The sequence below is a fragment of the Peromyscus leucopus genome, chromosome 5, assembly GCF_004664715.2.
Source record: "Peromyscus leucopus breed LL Stock chromosome 5, UCI_PerLeu_2.1, whole genome shotgun sequence".
Classification (NCBI taxonomy): Eukaryota; Metazoa; Chordata; class Mammalia; order Rodentia; family Cricetidae; genus Peromyscus; species Peromyscus leucopus.
In genome coordinates this window covers 122,528,250-122,543,261 of record NC_051067.1, presented here as the reverse complement: position 1 = coordinate 122,543,261, position 15,012 = coordinate 122,528,250, and positions in this window count along the sequence as shown.

Genomic DNA, 15,012 nt, shown 5'->3' with positions numbered 1-15,012 from the left:
CGACACAAGTCATCGGAGCGGAGGGAGCCTCCATTAGGGAAATGCCTCCAAAGATGGGGCTGCAGGCAGGCCTGTAGGGCATTTTCCTAATTAGTGATTGATGGGGGAGGGTGCAGCCCACTGTGGGTGGGGCCACCCCTGGGCTGGTGGTCCTGGGTTCTATAAGAAAACATGGAGGAGCAAGCCAGCAAGAAGCACCCCTCCATGGCCTCTGTTTCAGCTCCTGCTTCCAGGTTCCTGCCCTGCTTGGGTTCCTGTCCTGGCTTCAGTGATGAACAGTGATGTGGAACTGTGAGTGAAATAAACCCTTTCCTCCCCAAGTTGCTTCGGTCATGGCATTGGACGCAGCAAAGAAACCCTAAGACTCCACCCATCAGTCCAGCCTGTCAAAGACCCCAGTGTCGTTCCTGAGGTCTCTCTGGGGTCACCTCCCTCCTCGGCCTCACTGCACCTGCTCTCAGGAGAACCCCTTCATCATGCAGATTCCTTCACTTACTGCTAACAGGTTGGCTTTTTCCTGCTATCTGTGGCAAGGTCACCCCAGAAGGCCTTGGGGGAAAAACCGCTCACCAATTGCAGAAAGTCCGCAATGATAGGCCTCCCTGAGATTGCTTAGGGGCCCAGACAGTTGTACTAATAGACAGCCTGTGTTGGAATTCCAGCAACGGTCTTCAGGACACTGAGCTTCTGTCATGAGCCACAGAAGGGGCTGACAATGGCTGGTCTTGGGGACACCTGTTGGGAAGACTTGGAAATAAGGCAAGGCAAGGTTTCCTGCAGCCCACAGGTCAGCCCCCACTCTAAACAGCACACTGGATGGACCACACGGGCCAATCAAGTATGGACTCAGGCCCCAGCAGCAGACCGGGGAAGTGCTTGCTGGAGAGAGGCCAGAGAAGTTTGCAGTGTAAACACTCAGCTCCAGAGAGGGAAGAGCAAGAGAGAGGGAAGGCTGGGCCCTGTGACCCGGACTCCCCGCCTGGCTCCTCTCATGACTCAGAACAGGAAAAGACATTTGCCATCAGCCCAGCTTCCATTCTGTTGCCCTGTGATGCCCACAGGTCAATCCAGATGTTTGTCTGCATGATTGACAGTTTCGGGTTCACTGAGAGACGCTGTCTGTCTCCCCAAACAAAAAGTGGCCCAATCTTCAGTTATCTGACACTGGGCTCAGATTTTAAGAGAAGCTTCTTTTCTATGTCTCTCTAGTGAAGCTTCAGCCTTCAAGAAACTGGACAATTGCCGGGCGGTGGTGGCACAAACCTTTAAACCCGGTGCCCAGGAGGCAGAGAGGCAGGTGGATCTCTGTGAGTTCAAGGCCAGCGTGGTCTACAGGACAGCTAGGACTACACTGAGAAAAACTCCATCTCCAAGATAGATAGATAGATAGATAGATAGATAGATAGATAGATAGATAGATAGACAGACAGGTAGACAGGTAGATAGGTAGGTAGGTAGGTAGGTAGTGTTGGTTACGCTGTGGCGCTGCTCCTCATGGCTGGCTGCCGCCTATGACGGCCATGCGGCCAGAGGAAAGTGCTGATTGGAAGAATCACAGCCATGATTACCTTTTTAGAGCTTTATTGGGAGGGGGGGTGGAGAGAGAGGAAGAGAGGGAGCAGAAAGAGAAGAAGGGGGGAGAGAGGGCAGAAAGGAAAGAGAGAGGAGAACAGAGGGCCCACCCGCTTTTTAGGCTGGGACGCCGTTGAAGGCTGATGACGTAATTAAGGACCGAATCCTTACAGATAGATAGAAAGGTATGTATGTATGTATGTATGTAGGTAGGTAGGTAGGTAGAGAGAGAGAGAGAGAGAGAGAGAAAAGAAAAGAAACTAGACAGTGCTCTATGACGAGTTCAAGGCCAGCCTGATGAGTTCAAAGCCAGCCTGGCTGTTTGGTTAGGCATTAAGGTTAGGGTAAATGTTAGGGTTCCCTCCCCCAAAACCAACCCTAAATTTAAAAATTCTAGCTAAGCGTGGTAGTCCCAGCACTCAGGAGGCAGAGGCAGATGGGTAACTGAGTTCAAGGTCAGCCTGGTCTACCTAGAGAGTGCTAGGACCACCAGGACTACACAGAGAAACCCTATCTTGAAAAAAAAAAAAAACTATTTTAAATCTAGGTAGATTAAATCAGACAAAGGAGACTTCGCCAGGTTTGGCAGTGGTGATACATCAGACTTCAGGCATGGTGGTGAACACCACAATACAGCAGACTCTCAGCCCTAAGGCCCGTCCTGGCCACACTGTAAGACTTGGCCCCAAAATAAACCCAGAAAGAGGGATAGGTAGGGAGACAAGTTAGTCTGTACAGTGCTTGCCACATAAACACGAGGGCCTGGGTTCGATCTTCAGAAGCCACGAAAAGAGCTGGGCCTGTGCAGACAGGCAGACTCGGGGGCTCCAGCCAGAGAGACCTTGCTTCAAAACAGGGGAGGTGCTTGAGGAATGACATGGGAGAGTCACACACGCACACACTAAGCCTCAGGGGCTGGGGACACACAGCACAGTGGGTAAAGCCCTTCACCATAGTCTGGATCCCTAAAAGCCACATAAAAGCCGAGGTCTGCTGGTGACCTGTGACCCCAGTCCTCAGGGAAGAGACAGGAAATCCTTTGGGGCAGCTGGCTGACTAGACTACAAATGTATGACATCTATTCACTCAGGCACAAGCCCCACACATATACCAAATAAAAATTAGACCTTAGTGTAAAATGGGAAACTACAAAAGGCTGAGTGTCATGGAGAATGCCTTTATTCCCAACACTCGGGAGGCGGGTGGGCGGTGTGGGGGAATGGGTAGCTTCTTGTCTACTTTGGTGGAGGGAGATCTTCCCAGAAGAGAGGACTCCTGGCCAAGGCCGTGCAAGTAGCTGCACTCTCGACTAGAAACTCCAAACAAACGGAAGAGAGTCCTCTTAGAGTCGGCTGTAAAACCCCAGCCCACCCAAGAAGAATCGGCTCCGTAGTTAACAGCACAGGCCGACACTGGGGTGGGGATCTACCTTATGTGGAACACTAAGGAATGCAGAGCATTAGCGTCCGGGCACCTGCTTCACCCAATGCTCATTCAACACCACTAGCTATGAGGATCTACAGGCGCCCACTGCGGTCCTAAGGCAACATCCACACGTGCTCCAGTGGCCCAAGAGAGACTTATTAAGCAGATTAAGCAAAATCAGGCTCCAACAGCATGGAATCACCAGTACAGTACCAAACACACAAGAAAAGCAGGGACACTACAAAGTCCGCAAGCCCAGAGGGCAAGGAGGCGACAGGTGGCCTGTTTTCCCCGCTCTGTCCGAACAGATGTCTTCATGAGCATAAGAGAGACAGGAACAGGAAAGTGTGAAACTGGGGTGGGGGGGGCGTTAGAGGGAGAGTATGGAGTCCTGAAGTGTGTATGCGGCCAGAGGCTGAGTGTAGCCAGCAGCTTTCCCCGGCCCTGTCAGGCCCTGGACGGCTGTATGACAAACAGCAAGACATGTGTGGTGCGGGACAGACAGTCCACACTGTGGCAGCCTGCTGTGTGCTCTTTAGGAATGCATGGCGTGGGGAGGTGCGGTGTCACCTGCCTGGGAGCTGTCAGCAGTGACCACGGTGGCTGACCTCACTGCATGGCTTCTACAGGGAAGATGATGGCGACTGAGGTCTCTGCAGGGAGGACGGCTGTGACAGTCACTGCAGCTGAGGGGTCCCGCAACAAGCAACTGAAACTTACACCTCCTGCCAGTGCTGGGGAAGGGCTGTGAGTCAGGCCTGCTTCCTGCAGGCTGCAGAATTCCCACGGGCAGGAGGGAGCCAGAACCCTCGGAGCAGGGACGGCAGCGCAGAAGGAACTCGGGCTTCCCAGAACTCTTAACCAAACAGAACGCTCCAACACTGTGAATTCTGAGGGAAACCGCTCTCACTAGCATTTCCCACCAGCCAAAACCCCGTCACTGAGACCCTGTGGCTCAGGGGCTCCCAGGCGGTCCTGGACCCACTGAAGCTGGCCTGGGTTTGAATCCTGCTGTGCACCCTGCTGTCTGCCCCTCCTCTTGGCCTCTGCTCTGTAAATGAAGACGGTCAATCCCCTGGCTGTGGGGCTGCTGTGGAGGGGATGTGCTAGGTGCTGGGTCTGCAGCTGGTACTCAGGGCCCTTGTTCATCAGCGGCAGCTTGTAATCTTTTAAAATACAGACTCCGGTGGTGTTCTGGAGACAGTTGTATCTCTCAGCCCTAACAGAGAGGATTCTATTTGCGGTAAATGGTGATTAACACAGATTAACTGGTCAAGGTGCAGAGAACAAGATACTGTGGGGCGCTCAGCCCTAACTGGGACAGCCGTTTCACGGACAACCCCCCCCCATGAGCCTCAGGGACCTTTGGGGGGGCAGAAAGCGTGTAAGAGCCACCGGCCACGGATGACAACAAAGAAATTGTCCTCCAGACACAACAGGGCAGCCGCACATGGGAGTCCTCAGCAGCTGTGACAGCGTGCACAAGACACGCTCAGGCCACCGAGTCCTACCCTAAGCAGAGGAGCTGCTGGCAACGGTCAGCAGCTCAGAGGGGAAAGGCACTCAAGTCAGCCCACACTCCAGTGGATGCCACACATCCAAGAATATATGGGTGGCACAAACTGGACTTGATGGGTGGGGGTGGGTGGGGTGGACATGCAGTGGGGTGGGAAGCAAAGGGGAGTGGATCAGGAAAGTCGGGGGAGGGGTGCAGATGATCAAAACATGTTATTACAAAATTCTCAGAGGACCATTAAAAATATTTACAGGTCCAAGGAAGTGATGAAAAGAAATGAAATAAAATAGAGGTTCCTGGCCGTGTGTGCCTGACCCATGCCATCCACCCACTAGATGAGCTCTGGTGACTGAGGTCTCCAACCTTCCTGTTGAGGGCCGGACTGATAACCAAGGCTTTCCCTGCGGCCCTGATGTATGAAGATGGAACATAGCTCCTCTAAACCCAAGAACATGCTTGGCCAAGCCAGTAACAGGCAGGGGCGGGGGCCTTGGGAGCTTTTCCCTGAGGTCCTGATGGATGAAGAGGGCACACAACTCCTTTTAACCCGGGAACGCACTTGGCCTAAGACACAGCATGTGGAAGACTCTCGACCCCAGACTTTATCTTCTCATGTCCTGGTTCTCTCAGACCCTGTCACCGAAGAACGCAACCTGCTGGTCCAGGTCACCCTCCCTCCATCATCCTGAGGTGGTGCCCTCAGTGCCGCCATAGTTAAAGTCACACACATCTTTGTGTCCGCTGGCTCTGTGTGTGCTGTGGCTTGTATGATTGACCCCTAAAAATCCACGTGTTGGAAGTCTCGGTCCCCAGCCTGTGGTGTTATGGATGGTGGTGGAGCCATGCCCTTGGATGGGTACTGGGCCCTAGTACCTTCCGGTTCCTCGCACCCCTTCTGCTTCCAAGCCACCAAGAAGTGAAGAGACCTCATCAGGCCATGTTCCACACCACAGGCCCAGATAAACCTTCCCTCTTTATAAGGTGTTTATCTTTGGCATTTTGTCACAGTAGCAGGAAGCTGATTGACAATCTGGTACATGATCAGATGTGGTAAGCTCCCAATCTTCATGTTTCTACTGAGAAGACAGAATTCATTCAGCAAGCAAAATGCAGGATGAGGAACACGAGCAACTAGAAAAGCCGATGCCTCAGGTAAAACCCTTGGCTGCTGTAAGGAGGACAGCTGGGTCCTTTGCACATTATTGCTATGAAAAAAGTAAATGGTAGCTGGGTATAGTGGTCTATACCTGCAATCCTAGCATTTGGGAACAGAGGCAGTGAGCTCCTGGTCTGCCTGGACTACAGAGTGAGACTCTGTCTCAAAACAAGAAAAACAAAACAAAAAACTCTGGAAATGCACAAAGAAGAAACACTCCTCAGATCTGGCAAAGGACATAAGTGAAACCTCCAGTCAGCATCACACTCTGGGAAAAGTCAAATACCATCTCAAAGGTCCAGAAAAGGTGAATCTCACACCTGAACTCCCCAGTCTCCTTGTCATCAGGAGACCCAGCCAGGGGAGGACAGAAGAAAAGGAAACCAGGCTGAAGACAGCTCAGTGGTTAGGTCACTGGCCACTCTTGCTGGAGGACCAGGCTTCCATTCTCAGCACCACGTGGCAGCTCACAGCCCTCTGTGACTCTAGTTTCAGGGAATCTGCTGCCCTCCGCTGGTCTCAGGCACTGCATGCCCACACTCCACTGGCTAATTTTATGTCAACTTGACACAAGCTTGAGTCATCTGAGGAGGGAACCTCAATTAAGAAAATGCCTCTATAACACTGGGCTGTAGGCAGGCCTGTAGGGCATTTTCTTAGTTAGTGACTGATGGGGGAGGGCCCAGACCATTGTGGGTGGGGCCACCCCTGGGTTGGTGGTCCTGAATTCTAAGAAAGCAAGGTGAGCAAGCCATAAGAGCAAACCAGTAAGCAGCACCCCTCCATGGCCTCTGCATCAGCTCCTGCCTCCAGGTTTCCGCCCTGCTAGAGTTACTGACCTCAATGCTTTTGATGATGAACTGTTATTTGGAACTGTAACTGAAATAAACCCTTTCCTCTCCAAGTCGCTTTTAGTCATGGTGTTTATCACAGTAATAGACACCCTAACACACACACACACACACACACACACACACACACACACACACAATACAATAAATAAATCTTCAAAAAAGGAAAGGAAACCAAAGGTATACAGATAGGACAGGGAGGAAGCCAACTCCCCAGGCCCATAAGCCACACATGGCCTCTACAAACTAAAATCCAAATGATAATGATCGTAAAGAATTCACTGAGAGGTGGTTCAGTGGTTAGAGCAACGGCTGCTCTTCCAGAGAACCCGGGTTCCTTCCGTTCCTAGCACCCACATGGCGGCTCACAACTATAACTCCAATTCCACAGGATCTGATGCCCTCTTCTGGCCTCTGAGGGCACCAGGCACACACTTGGCGCACAGACACGTGTGCAGGGGAAACATCCATACACGCAATGTAAAAATAACTAAAGGAGCCACTGACAATGCAGACTCCCCATGGAAACACGTCTGGCCTGCCCATGAGGAGTGTCTGGCCCAGGTTAACAGAAGGGGAAGACCCACCTTGCATGTGAGTGGCACTGTGGGTTAGGGTGCTGGACTAAGTAAAAAGGAGACCATGAGCTGAACACAGGCACTCATCTCTCTGCGTCCTGACTGGGGATGCCATGTGACCAGCTGCCCCCTGCTCCTGCCACGTGCCTCCCCGACCGTGATGAGCTGCATCCTCAGACTCTGTGCCAAAAGGAAACCTTTCTTCCTAAACCTGCTTCTGTCGGTTTGGTCACAACAATCAGGTAAGTAACTAAGACAGACTCTGGTACCAAGAAGTGCGGTCACTGCTCGACAGACCTGACCAGGTGGCTCTGAGGCCTTGCAGGAGTGAGCAAGAGCTTGCAGTGTGTGCCGGAGAAGCCCTGGAATGCTACAAGCAGAGTTCAGTGGGTCTTTCTGGTGGGAGCTTGGAAGGAAAGGTGACATTCCTCATAGTCCTCGGTCCCTGGGCCTCCCCCACCCCCTACCCACTGTGAGCTTTTCAAAATAGTAGCGCCCGTGTGGTGGCTCAGGCCATCATCCCAACTATTTGGGAGGCTGAGGCAGGAGGATCAAGTTCAAGGTCACCACAGGATACAGGGTGAGTTCGAGGCATTCCTAGGCAACTTAATAAGACTGTGTCTAAAAGAAAGACACAGAGAAAGATCTGGAGACAGCTCAATGGCAGAGCACTTGCCTCACTTGCCAAGGTCCTGGGTTCAATCCCTCAGTGCTGGGGGAAACAAGAAAAGGAGGAGAAGGGGGGAGGGGAAGGGCGAAGAGGAGCATGGTGTAGTCAGAATTCTCACCTCCTGAGTTTCCTCGCAACTACAAGCAAGGCAGAGAGGGACTCAGTCCGCGCTGGATGACTGAATAAAGGTGCCGTTTGAAAATGAGCCACCACCTGATTCTAACATCAGATTTGGGGCAGCCATTTCTGAAAGCTCGAGTGTGTGCTGGAGCCTGCCAGGTGGACCTCGGGGGTCCTCAAGTCCACTCATCCCACCTTGAACTCTCAGGAAAGCCATCTCCTCAGCCAGTCAGGCATAATAATAATAGCACGATGAAGTCCCAGTAGCTATGGTTATTAAAAACCAACTAGGATTCGGGCTGGGACCACGGAGGGTTTAGAAATATGTTTTCAGATTCTTTTCCAAGTGTTTGATGAAATCCCAAGACAGCATTCCCAGGCAAACCTCCCCCTGAAGTTCAAAACCCACAAGTATTTAAGGGAGAACTTAATCCTCAGGGTTAGGATCTGTTTGTGCTTAGGTCACCCGAACGGAATGGCACTCGGCGCCCAAGAAGTCTTTATGCCCTGTGCTTTTCACGTGGAATTAGACCCTTGTATCTTATGGGCCCAAGACTGCCATGCTAACTTTCAAACCTGAACTTAGTGCTTCCCTTTCCAGAGGGCACAGACTTGGTCAGCGGGCTTCCCAGTTAAAGTCTCCTGGGTTTGTGGCACAGAGAAATCTCAGGCCTCGGAGAAGGGTGACTGATCTCCTGCAAGGAGGAGGGTGAGCAGGAGGGTACACCAGCTACCCTGGGCATGGAAACTAGGGAGATGAGCTTCGCAGATCAAAAAGTGAAAAATGGCTGGGTGTGGTAGCACATGCCCAGAACTTGGAAAGTAGAAAAGCCAAGATCATCCTTAGCTTTACCCAAGTTCAAGGCCAGCCTGGGTTACTTGCAACCCTGTCTCAAAAAAGTAACAATAAGTGAGAAGTGCCCACCATGGAAAACCTGTTACGTAGACAGAGTGAAACATAGTCAAGTCACCACTCCACTTTTGTGGTTGGATTTTTCATTGGGCCACCATCCAGCTCCCAAATAAAGACGTGGAGACTTATTATTAATTATGAATGCTCAGCCTTAGCTTAGGCTTGTCCCACTAGCTCTTTTAATTTAATTTAACCTGTTTATATGTATCTACATTTTTCCTCGGGGCTTTTTACTTTTCTTTCATTCTGTATGCCCTGCTTTCCTGCTTCCTCTGTGTCCAGCTGGCTGGCCCCTGGCTCTCCTTGGCTTTTTTCTTCCTCCCTTCTCCACCACCTTCAGCCTAAATTCCTCCTCCTACTTACTCTCCTTGTCTGGAAGTCCCACCTATACCTCCTCCCTCGCTATTGGCCATTCAGCTTTTTGTTAATCAGGTGCCTTAGGCAGGCAGGGCAAAACAGCATCACATCTTCACATAATTAAACAAATGCAACACATCTTTACACAGTTAAACAAATATTCCGCAACACAACATCTTCCTCTGCACCCTGAGAAGAGGCTCTGGAGGTGCCAGACATGAAGCTGACGGGAAAGTGGGTCTCTGGTGTGTCACCCACTGGTCCTCCTGGTAAAACTTACAGGGCACAGGGAGGGGCTGGGTGACCCAAGCCAGAGGGGAGGCCCACAGGAACCAGCACCCACACGCCAACTGCACCTCTGCTCACAGACACCTCCTCCACAAACACACCTGAGGTCTCTGCTCTTCTTGCAGAGGTGGCAGTTCACCAGAGACAAATCGGGGAGGGCAGTGAGGGACAAGGGACAGTGACTTTGAAATCTACCATTGCTGCAAGTGATGCCTGCCCCTCTGCTGTGCAGGTTCAGCTGCCCAGCCTGGCACTGGAGTGCTAGGTGACTGTCAGTGAGTGGCAGCCAGCAAGAAGGGACAATACAGTTCAGAACCAAGATACTGCCGCCAAACTGGCAAACTTGGGACCTGTCCAATAGCTAGACCTGACAGTCAAACCGACCATGTGTGGTACGTGATGGTGTTTTTTGTTTTGTTTTGTTTTGTTTGCTGCGCTTTTGCCTCCAAGGAAAAGTCACGACACACAGCAAAATCCACTAACAAGAGTTTCATCAAGACAAAGAGAAAGGGATAGATGTGATCAGGCCTGTGGAAGGGCACGTGTGAGAAAGAGACTGGGGGAACATGGCACCATCTTATAAAGGCCAGGACCCACCTGCGCACATAGGCCCACGCGGTCACGTCCTACCTTAGCTAGAAAATCCCTTCCCATTAGAGAGACAGGGCAGGTTGGCACCACTAAGAATGTGTGTGTGAGAGGGATGCCTCTGAAAATACAATTAAGTGGTGGGGTCTGGTGAGGTAGATAAGGCTCTCCTCCTACCCTGACAATAGGGAAACGAGAAGAAGTAGGCCCCCAAAACTCTCTCAGGACAGAATAGCTCCGGTGTCCAGAAGGAAGGAGATGGGGTGCCCAGCTATTGTTATCACTACCCTGGGTTCCCTGTGTGAGATGGGAGTGGCCGGGGCAGGACCTGGGCAGCTTCAGTCATCACTGAAAGCCAAGCCTACAAAGTCAGCCGGAGGGTGGTCTTCATCTGGTGTTCCTATGAGGCTGGGCGCATTAGGACAGGCAGCTGACCAGTGACCCTTTTGGCAACATTTTGGGCAAGGCCCTATGGGTGCTTCTCGTGGGGCGGTGGTGCAAGCCTGGGCCCAATGGCAGTCTTTTCCGCATTTGAAACAGGGACCCGCCAGCTTTTGGGGAGCTGGTCGGACAGCATGTGCCAGCATCTGGCAGTTCCTTTTTTGGGCTTTCTCATCTCTCCCATGATAAACCTTGAATGCTAGCAATTCTGCCTGTGGGGTCAGAGGGCCATTCTCTAAGGGGCTAAGTCTTGCCCTTATGTGGGGGAAGCTATGAGAGACAAAGTGGGTCATTAGGAGCTGCCTGCCCTCCGGGCTTTCAGGATCTAAACTAGTGTACTGAAGGAGGGCGGGTCTTAGTGAACCGTTCTAAGAAGTGAGGCAGATTTTCTTCCTTATCATTTTTAGTTTTTCATAGTTTACTGGTTTTAGGGCAGCCTTACGGAGGCCTGTCAGGAGACAGGTAATAAACCTATCCCTGGCTAGAGACCATCCCTGGGTGTTATAATCCCAATGTGGGTCCCGATCAGGAACCACCTCATCCCCTGGAGGGTGTGCGGGGTTAGTTTGGTGAACCTCATCGGCATGCGTCCTAGCCTGCTCCCAAACCTGCCTGTGCTCCTCAGGAAGTAAGTTATTAGCAAGTATCATATATATGTCATGAAAAGTGAGACCATAAGATTGAGTTATATACTGAAATTGTTTAATAAAGGAAACAGAATTAGAGGTATAAGAACCCAGTTTCTTTTCTATCTGAGAGAGTTCTGTGAGAGAGAATGGGACATGGACCTTAACTGACTCCGGCCACTTCTCGTAAAGGGAGAACGGTTGGCGGGTTTGAATGGCTGGAGTCAGGCCCTTCAGCAGTCCAAGAGCGGGTAGCAGGAGGAGTAAAGGTTGGAGCCCGAGCTGTGCCTTTGAAAACGGCTGCTGCTGCTGAAGAGGAGGGGGAAGCCAGAGGAGAAGGTACCGGCTCCCTGGGGGCAGGTTTGGGAGCGGAAAGCCGGATAGGTGGAGGATCGTTTGCAGGATCTAGGACCAGAGACTCCGGTGTCAGGGAACTGTCTGGTTCAGGCATAGCTAAGGGCATATGGGCAGGAGAGAAGGAATCCAGAAGAGATGGTTTAGCACTTAGAAGAAAGCTATGATACAGGGCAACTCTTTCCATTTGCCTGTTCGCTGGCAGAAGTTAGATCAAAATATCGGGATCTAAGGAACCACTCGGTGGCCATTTTTTGTTATTATCTAAGGCATATTTGGGCCATTGCTTAGTACAGTCGGACAAGCTTAGAATTCTTTAAGCAAGGTATTAAGGTGAGAAATTTTAAAGCTTCAAGAAGGCATCCTAGGGGAGAGGTGGGACTGATGGGGTTGGAAGCCTTATTTCCCATGTCTGCAGCAGAGGGGCAAAAATAAAAAATAAAAAAATTAAAAAACAAATGTGATCCCAAACCAAGGCCCCCAGGAGTCCCTAAGGCCAAGGATGGATCTGTACCAGGCACAATCTGCCAAATGACCCGTCAGCCATAAGGCAGGGGCCTAAGGCCTGTGAGGCAAGGACTCCCCGGAAGTCCATACAGCATTTACTGCTTTGTCAAGCCAGAAAAATGTATCGGCCTAACAGCCTGAGGATGCACCCGAAGACGGGGATCTGACCGGGATAAATATATCTCCAACTGCAGACGTGGGAGATGGCCAGAAATTTTAGCCTGTGATAGGGACCGACCATAGCCAGTGAAGGCTGTGGTGGTGGTGGGGGGGTTCCCCCAGTTTCAAGAATACCAAGAATACCGGGGGATACCGTATCATTCAACTGTCATTCCCACGGATCCAGGAAACCAACTGCACTGGCTGTGGGGGACTCACCAATTGAAGTTGCCGGTGTTGTGTGTAGGATCCTGCAGCCAGGCAAATGGACAGTGGGCTGTCGTGGACAGAGCAGACTCCCCAGTTTCTAGGTTTCCAGGTGCAAGGCGCCTGGGAGTGCCCATTGAGTCACAGCACCATATGATGGGCTTTTTTGTGGCACTCTTGCCCCAAAGGAAAAGTCATGACACAAGCCAAAATCCACTAACGAGTTTTATCAAGACAAAGAGAAAGGGATAGATGTGATCCGGCCTGTGGAAGGACATGTGCGAGAGAAAGAGGGGGGTGGACGGCAACACGACAATGGCACCACCTTGTAGAGGCCAGGATGCACCTATGCACACAGGCCCACGCACAGAGATCACGAGGTCATGTCCATGCGACTACGTGACTGCTCGTAATATGGGGCATGGGTCACGCAGGACATAGGACCTGGAAATGACTAGGCGGAGATGACTAAGTGTCCCACCGGGCATGCACGACCATGGGGCGTGGTCCTATCGGTTTGCCCTACCCTGCAGCCGGTTTCAATTCCTGACCAGAGTCCCCATTGCAGATGTAAGCTAGAAGAGGTAACCAGGTGCTGCGGGTCTACTCCTGAGCATGCCTGATATGGTGGTATCGTGTTCCCCAAAATATTGTGCACCCTAATAAACTTATCTGGGGTCAGAGAACAGAACAGCCACTAGATATAGAGGCCAGAAAATAGTGGCACACACGCCTTTAATCGTAGCATTCCAGAGGCAAAGATCCGACTGGATCTCTGAGTTCAAGGCCACACTGGAAACAGCCAGGCATGGTGACTCACATGCCTTTAATCCCAGCAAGTGAGCCTTTAATCCCAGGGAGTGATGGCAGAAAGCAGAAAGATAGATAAGGCGTGAAGACCAGAAACTAGAAGGATTTGACTGGTTAAGCATTTGGCTGGTTAAGCTTTTAGGCTTTTGAGCAACAGTTCAGATGAGACCCATTCGGAAGAGGACTCAGAGGCTTCCAGTCTGAGGAAACAGGATCGGCTGAGGAATTGGCAAGGTGAGGTGGCTGTGGCTTGTTCTGCTTCTCTGATCTTCCAGCATTCACCCCAATACCTGGCTCCAGGTTTGGTTTTATTAATAAGACCTTCTAAGATTTCTGCTACAGCCTGAAATCATGCTGTGTGCACCTTAAAGAACCCAAGAACATCAGGAGCAGCCATCACTGGAAGTCCATCCACACACAGGAAACAGAAGTGTGGGGACATTCCTCGGCAGCCAAAAGGAACGCTATGAATGTCTAAGGAATGGTAGGTGTGCTGGCTGTGGATGCTGCTGATGGAAGCTCAAATCCAACCCCACCAGTGGCTAAACTGCGAGAAAAAAGCCCTGGAGAAACATCTGTAATGGTTACCCTGCAAGGTGTGGGGGATGGGAACACACAGGAGAGTGATCCTAAAGCCAACAGCACCTAGACTGAGCGCTCAGGGGTCAGGCAGCCAGGCCTGGACTTGGGCAAGGCTTCGGGGTCCTGCAGCCTGTTGAGTAGGACTGGACATCTGAGCCAACTTGTTGCATTTACTACATAAAATGGAGGTTCAGACTCTGGTTTTCCAAGATAAACGGGAATATGAACATGTGGAGTCAGGGCAGCTGCTTTGGTCTTCACAGTGTTTCCTAAATCCCTTCCTTCCAGTCAGCAGGCACGCACCACCACCCTGGCAACAAACCTTCCAGAGTTCGGCCTTTCCATAAAAAAGGTACCAGCCCCTGGCCTTAGCGAATGGCTTCTCAGGAGTGTCAACAACTGCTTAATGATCAAAGGCCACACAGGTCATCTGCTTAGTGCAGCTTATGCCCACCTTTGTAGCTCAGGGCAAAATGGGTGATGGGAGGCCCTGGTGAGACCTGGCAAGGAATTCCATGAAGAGCAAGCTTAGCTTTCTACCCAAGTAGGGAGAAGCATCTATCCACTGACTTTGTGATTTCCAGTAGGGCCTGTTTCCTCCTTGGTTGGCATTAAAGATCATTACCATCAGAACCAAGATCAAGAGCCAGGTATGGTAGTAAGCACCTGAACTGGCACACGAGGCTGAGGCTGGAGGATCATGAGTTCAAGTTCAACCTGGACTACACAAAGAGACCTTCAATTCAAAACAGGAGTGCTGTGCCCCTAGACATGAGCAGTCTCTAATGCACAGAGGCCTGGAGGGACCCGCTATGCTCACAATGATACCACAAGAGGTGGGAGGAGGGTGCTGCTTAGCTGTTCTTCTGGCTGTTTAGATGAAACCAAGTAGTGCACCCAGGCTCACCAGGCGGGCTCCACACCCGTCTTCAGTCACTGCTGTATGTGGGACTGTCACAGCTCTGGGAACTGTGGCCCACGTCTTGTTTCTCTGCTACACCAGCTTCTGAACACCATCTGAGTCGTGGCCCTGTCAGTGACTAGCTCCCTTAACAGTCTGAGGTCATAAAGGGTGTGAGTACCTGCCTGCCCTCAGCACTGCAGGGTGGCTGGCACAGGCAGGCTAGTGCCAAGTCTCAAGCAGATGCTACGTGTGCTAACGGCCTGAGGGCAGGACTGGTCCCAGGTCACAAGCCTCAAGCCTGCTTAAAGAACAAACATCACAGAGCTTTTATGCCAAGCAGCAGTGGTGTCCTGGAGTGGGAGGGAGGCAGGAAAGCTGGAGGTGCCTG